The 6,855-nt window shown below is 43.0% G+C and overlaps 1 pseudogene; it reads left to right on the forward strand.

Moving 5' to 3' along the window:
• Positions 1–764: 764 nt before the first annotated feature.
• LOC135278095 (uncharacterized) lies at positions 765–6,142 on the forward strand (annotated as a pseudogene).
• Positions 6,143–6,855: the final 713 nt, after the last annotated feature.

Consider the following 6,855-nt stretch of genomic DNA (forward strand, 5'->3'; position numbering starts at 1 on the left):
GTTTAATGTAGAGGAAGGATCCAAAGGCATAGGGAGGTTGAGATCATGGAGTATATTACTCACTTTAGACCTACTCATCCCTGCTGAGAGGGTCCAGAAGATATACCCTTGACCAATGCTTTGCAAAAGAGATTTGTGAGGGCAGCACCTGCATCTTTTAAAATCCCTGTAATTTCTCTTCTCTGTATGTCATATCTAACAGTGGGAACCACAGTCACTCGACTACAAAATTTAAGTACAATGGGAATAAAATTGGATCTCAAGGTGGCAGAGGCCAAGTGGCAGCACTCAAACATCAAAGTCAAGGTGGGTGTAGCTACCATAAGGAACAGCATAATGGAGGTTCGCTGAGTGGAGACTCACTGAGTGGAGGCAATGCAGCAATCAGAACATTCTGATTCATGCAGAGCTTTGGCATTGGCTAATCATGGTGTTCCTAGAAGTGAAATTGATAGGAAGCCTACTGCATTCCTACTTAATTTATATAAGCAAAAAAAAAAATCCAAGTCAAGTGGAAAAACATGAATTTGAATTATAAAAACAGAGAATCACACCCCCTCAGTCAATTTCCAGACTTGAGTCAATTCACTAACCCAGAATCCCTTGAATGAATGGAAGGCTGGGCCCTGTTAAGGAAAGACCCCCAATACACTAGCAAGAATTTATGCTGTTGATATTTCTCCCATCTTTCCCCCAGGAGACCTCGGGACTTTTATCAGAAAAACTGTGCATTGGGGAAAGGAAAATGATCACACTCTTGGGGACTACTGGACACTGGCTCTGAGCTGACCATTGATTCCAGGGGACCCAAAACATCACTGTGGTCCTCCAGTTAAAGTACAGGCTTATGAAGACCAGGTAATCAATGGGCTTTTAGCTCAGGTCTGACTTACAGTGGGTCCCAGACTCATCCTGTTATCATTTCCCAAGTGCCAGAATGCATAATTGGTATAGACACACTTAACAGCTGGAAGAAACCCCACTTTGGCTCCCTCGCTGGAAGGGTGAGGGCTACTATGGTGGGAAAGGCCAAATGGAAACCATTAGAGCTGCCTCTAGCTAGAAAAATAGTAAACCAAAAACAATATTGCATCCCAGGAGGAATTGCAGAGATTAGTGCCACCATCAAGGACTTGAAAGATGCAGGGGTGGTTATTTTCACCACACCCCCATTCAACTCTCCCATTTGGCCTGTGCAGAAGACAGATGGATCTTGGAGAATGACAGTGGATTACTGTAAGCTTAACCAAGTGCTAACTCCAATTGCAGCTGCTGTACCAGATGTGGTTTCATTGCTTTAACAAATTAACACATCTCCTGGTACCTGGTATGCAGCCATTTATTTGGAAACTGCCTTTTACTCCATTCCTGTCCAGAAGGTCCACCAGAAAGAATTTGCCTTCAGCTGCCAAGGCCAGCAATATATCTTTATTATCCTATCTCAGGGGTATATGAACTGTCCGGCTTTGTGTCATAATCTCATTTGGAGCAATCTTCATCACTTTTCGCTTCCACAAGATAACACACAAATCTATTATATTGATGACATTATGCTGATTGGATCCAGTGAGCAAACACACTGGACTTATTGGTGAGACATTTATGTGCCAGAGAATGGGAAATAAATTCAACTAAAATTTAAGAAACTTCCTCCTCAGTAAAATTTTAGGGATCCAGTGGTGTGGAGCCTGTTGAGATATTCCTTCTAAGGTGAAGAGTAAGTTGCTGCATTTAGCCTCTCCTACAACCAAGGAAGAGGCACAATGCCTAGTGGGCCTATTTCAATTTTGGAGGCAACACATTCCTCATTTGGATGTGTTACTCTGGCCCATTTATCAAGTGACCTGAAAGGCTCTAGTTTTGAGTGGGGTCCAGAACAGAAGAAGGCTCATGCAACAAGTCCAGGCTCCTGTGCAAGCTGCTCTGCCACTTGGGCCATATGACCCAGCAGATCCAATGGTGCTTGAGGTGTCAGTGGCAGATAGAAATGCTATTTGGAGCCTTTGGCAAGCCCCCATAAGTGAATCACAGTGGAAGCCTCTAGGATTATGGAGCAAGGCCCTGCCATCTTTTGCAGATAACTACTCTTCTTTTGAGAGTCAGCTCTTGGCCCATTACTGGGCTTTGGTGGAAACTGAACATTTGACTATGGATCATCAAGGCACCGTATGACCCAAAGTGCCTATCATAAACTGGGTGCTTTCTGACCCATCTAGCCATGAAGTGGGTCATGCACAGCAACATTTCATCATCAAATGGAAGTGGTATATACATGATTGAGCTCAAGTACGTCCTGAAAACACAAGTAAGTTACACGAGGAAGGGGATCAAATGCCCACGGTCTCCACTTCTGCCACCCTTCCTTCTCTCTTCCAGCCTGCACCGATGGCTCCATGAGGAGTTCCATATGATCATGGATCCATATGATCCATATGATAGAGGAAGAGAAGACTAGGGTCTGGTTTACAGATGGTTCTGCACGATATGCAGGCACCATCCAAAAGTGGACAGCTGCAGCACTATAGTCCCTTTCTAGGACATCCCTGAAGGACTACAGTGAAGGGAAATCTTCCCAGTGGGCAGAAGTTTAAGCAGTGTACCTGGTTGTGCACTTTGCATGGAAGGAGAAATGGCCAGATGCATGCTTATATACTGATTCATGGGCTGTAGCCAATGGTGTGGCTTGATGGTCAGGGACTTGGAAGAAGCATGATTGGAAAACTGGTAACAAAGAAATTTGGGGAAGAGGTATGTGGATGGACCTATCTGAGTGATCAAAAACTGTGAAGATATTTGTATCTCACATGAATGCTCACCAACAGGTGACCTCCACAGAGGAGAATTTTAATAATTGAATGGATAGCATGACCCATTCTATGGACACCACTCAGCCTCTTTCCCCAACCACCCGTGACTGTGCAATAGGCCCATGAACAAAGTGGCTATGGTGGCAGGGATGGAGGTTACTCATGGGCTCAGCAACATGGACTTCCACTCACCAAGGATGATCTGGCTATGGCCACTGCTGAGTGTCCAATTTGCCAGAAGCAGAGATTAACACTGAGCCCTGGATATGGCACCAATCCTCAGGGTAATCAGCCATCTACCTGGTGGCAGGTTGATTATATTGGACCTCTTCCATTATAGAAAAGGCAGAGGTTTGTCCTTCCTGGAATAGATACTTACTCCAGATATGGGTTTGCCTATCCTGCCTGCAATGCTTCTGCCAAGACTACAATCCATGGACTCATGGAATGCCTTATCCACCATCATGGTATTCCACACAACATTGCCTCTGACCAAGGCACTCACTTGCTTTACAGCTAAAGTGTGGCAGTGGGCTCATGCTCATGGAATTCACCGGTCTTACCATGTTCCCCATCATTCTGAAGTAGCTGAATTGATAGAATGGTGGAATGGCCTTTTGAATACAATTACAATTTCAACTAGGTGGCAATAATTTGCAGGGCTGGGGCAAAGTTCTCCAGAAAGCCATGTATGCTCTCAATTGGCATCCAGCAAATGGTACTATTTCCCCCATAGCCAGGATTCCGAGGTCCAGGAATCAAGGGGTGGAAGTGGAAAGGGCACCACTTGCCATCACCCCTAGTGATCCACTAGCAAAATTTTTGCTTCCTGTTACCACGACATTATATTCTGCTGGCCTAGAGGTCTTAGTTCCAGAGGGAGGAATGCTGCCACCAGAAAACACAACAATTTCATTAAACTGGAAGTTAAGATTGCCACCTGGATACTTTGGGCTCCTTCTACCTTTAAGTCAACAGGCTAAGAAGAGAGTTACAGTGTTGGCTGGGGTGACTGACCCAGACTATCAAGATGCAATCAGTCTACTATTACACAAGGAAGGTAAGAAAGAATATGCATGAAATACAGGAGATCCATTAGGGCATCTCTTAGTATTACCATGCCCTGTGATTAACATCAATGGGAAACTACCACAGCCCAATCCAGGCAGGACTACAAATGGCCCAGACACTTCAGGAATAAAGATTTGGGTTACTCCACCAAGAAAAAAAGCCCTGACCTTCTGAGATGCTTGCTGAAGGCAAAGGTAATACAAAATGGGTAACAGCAGAAGGTAGTCATCAATACCAGCTACGACCAAGTGACCAGTTACAGAAATGATTGTAATTGTCATAAGTATTTCCTCCTCCTTTTGTTAAAAACATGTTTGTGCATGTATACGTTTGTACTAAGAAAATAGCTTCATGGGCCGGGTACAGTGGCTCACACCTGTAATCCCAGCACTTTGGGAGGCCGAGGCGGGTGGATCACAAGGTCAAGAGATTGAGACCATCCTGGTCAACATGGTGAAACCCCATCTCTACTAAAAATACAAAAAAATTAGCTAGGCATGGTGGTGCATGCCTGTAATCCCAGCTACTCAGGAGGCTGAGGCAGGAGAACTGCCTGAACCCAGGAGGCGGAGGTTGCGGTGAGCCGAGATCGCGCCATTGCACTCCAGCCTGGGTAACAAGAGCGAAACTCCGTCTCAAAAAAAAGAAAATAGCTTCATTTATTTTCTTTTTCATCATGTGACGTAAGATTTATTGACTTCATATCAGCATTTAAGTATTGTTAAATTTATGTAATAGCATTTGGGTTGGTGATTGGTGCATTTCTGGTTGTATGAAGGATAGTTATATTATGTTAGGCATAATTATGACCTTATTATTGTCTTTATTTGAAAATTACGTATGACCTCAGGAGATGTGTATGGGTTAAAGTTGACAAGGGATGGACTTGTGATGGTTAATACTGAGTCTTAACTTGATTGGATTGAAGGATACAAAGTATTGATCCTATATGTATGTGAGGGTGTTGCCAAAGGAGATTAACATTTGAGTCAGTGAGCTGAGAAAGGCAGACCCACACTTAATCTGGGTGGGCAACATCTAATCAGCTGCCAGTAAAGCCAAAATATAAAAGCAGGCAGAAAAACATGAAAAGTCTAGACGGGCTTAGCCTCCCAGCCTACATCTTTCTCCTGTGCTGGATGCTTTCTGCCTTTGAAGATTGGTCTTTAAGTTTTTCAGTTTTGGGACTTGGACTAGCTTCCTTGCCCTTCAACTTGCAGACAGTCTATTGTGGGACCTTGTGATCCTGTGAGTTAATACTCCTTAATAAACTCCCATATATGTATTTTCTACCATATACCCTCCTTTCTCACTCTGTTACAGCCATTCTAACTTCCTGGAAGTTCCTCCAATACTCTGAGTACATGATACCTCAGGGCCTTTGCACTTGCTCCTCCCTCTACCTGGAATGTGCTTACCCAGAAGGGTGGATGGCTTACTCCTTCAGTTTCTTCATGTAATACTGAGTATATGTATTAAATATATATATTATATATAATAGCTATAGTATTTATATATAACAGCTATTCATTAGCTTCCTCATTTTTATGGATGGGGAAACTGAAGCTCAAAAGTGAACTTTACAAGCCCAAGTGGGTGACTTCATTCAGACTTCAGGGATAACTGGGGCTCAAGCTTGAGAAGCTTGAGAAAGGTAGTATCATCAATGGAATCCGTGAAAACTTAAAAAGGAGTCCATTATGGAGGGAATGTGTGAGTTCATTTTGAACAGGTCGAGTTTGAGGTAGTTGTGCGAATTCCAAGTGGTGACGTTCAACAGGTAGGTGGTGGGTTATTCTTGACCTAAATCTTGAGGGCCTGTCTGGGCTATAAATACAGCTATGGAAGACATTTGAAATTTTGGAAATATATTACCAGACAGAGTGCTGGGTCAGAAGAGGCATTGAGAGGGGCTAGGGCACTGGAGTGTACCAGCACTTCAATTGGAGGTGAAAGGGTATGAAGGAGACAGAGAGGTAATAACAGCAATATGTGATACAGCTAACCTCCATTACGTATTCTAAATTCATATATTTCATGACTACCATATATCAGGCTCTGTGCCAAGTTCTGACCACGGAGCCAAGAACATAATGGACCTAACAGTGAACATAATGGACCTAAAAGTCACGAATTCTGCCCCCATGGCTCTCACAGCCCTGTGGGAAAAAATAAACAAGCCAAACGACCATAAAGGTCTTTATGGGTGCTATGACAGTACAGTCTGTGTGGGTGAGCAGTCTGTGGGGTCAGAGAAGACCTAGTTATATCAATGGTATGTAAGTTACAATCTTGGTAATTCTAGAAATACTTTGGTTTTGGAAAATGTTTTACTTGTTTTTTTCAAAATTTATTTATTATACTTTAAGTTCTAGGGTATATGTGCAGAACATGCAGGCTTGTTACATAGGTATCCATGAATGCTCCTATGCACATTTCATTTATTTCCCCAATATCCTTTGAGGTAAGCAAAGGAGTCATAAATCACACTTTAAAAATGAGGAAATTGGGACTCAGGGTGGTTAGGAAATTTATCCATGGTCATAAACTGATAGCAACTAAATCAAGAATAAATATTATAATTCCTCTTTGATCTTATGTGCTACTAACACCATTTTTCTGTCTCCCACAGAGGACTTAAGAAGCAACAGCAGAACTCTTTTCCTTTCTGTTGGGGCAGAGAGGCGAGGCGGGTAAACTCATCTGTTGAGAATATCGTGTGCATTACTGATTCTTAGCATAAAAGCCATACATTTTCAATAGAAATAGCCAAGTTTCTAAGAACATTAACTTGTCCACCTAACAAGAATGTAGTACTGTCTTTTGGATGACTCAAAAGTCATCTGAAGAAACCTTGTCTCATGATGGAGGATTTGTCATGGTCTCTTATTTGTCAGGTTCACAAACAAAAGATCACTGTTCCAGGATTCAGCAAACAAGCCTCCCACAGCTTGGGGAGAACCTGAACACAAGTCCA

The sequence above is a fragment of the Aotus nancymaae genome, unplaced genomic scaffold (assembly GCF_030222135.1).
Source record: "Aotus nancymaae isolate 86718 unplaced genomic scaffold, 86718_ANA_hifiasm-v0.15.2.pri h1tg000036l, whole genome shotgun sequence".
NCBI lineage: Eukaryota > Metazoa > Chordata > Mammalia > Primates > Aotidae > Aotus > Aotus nancymaae.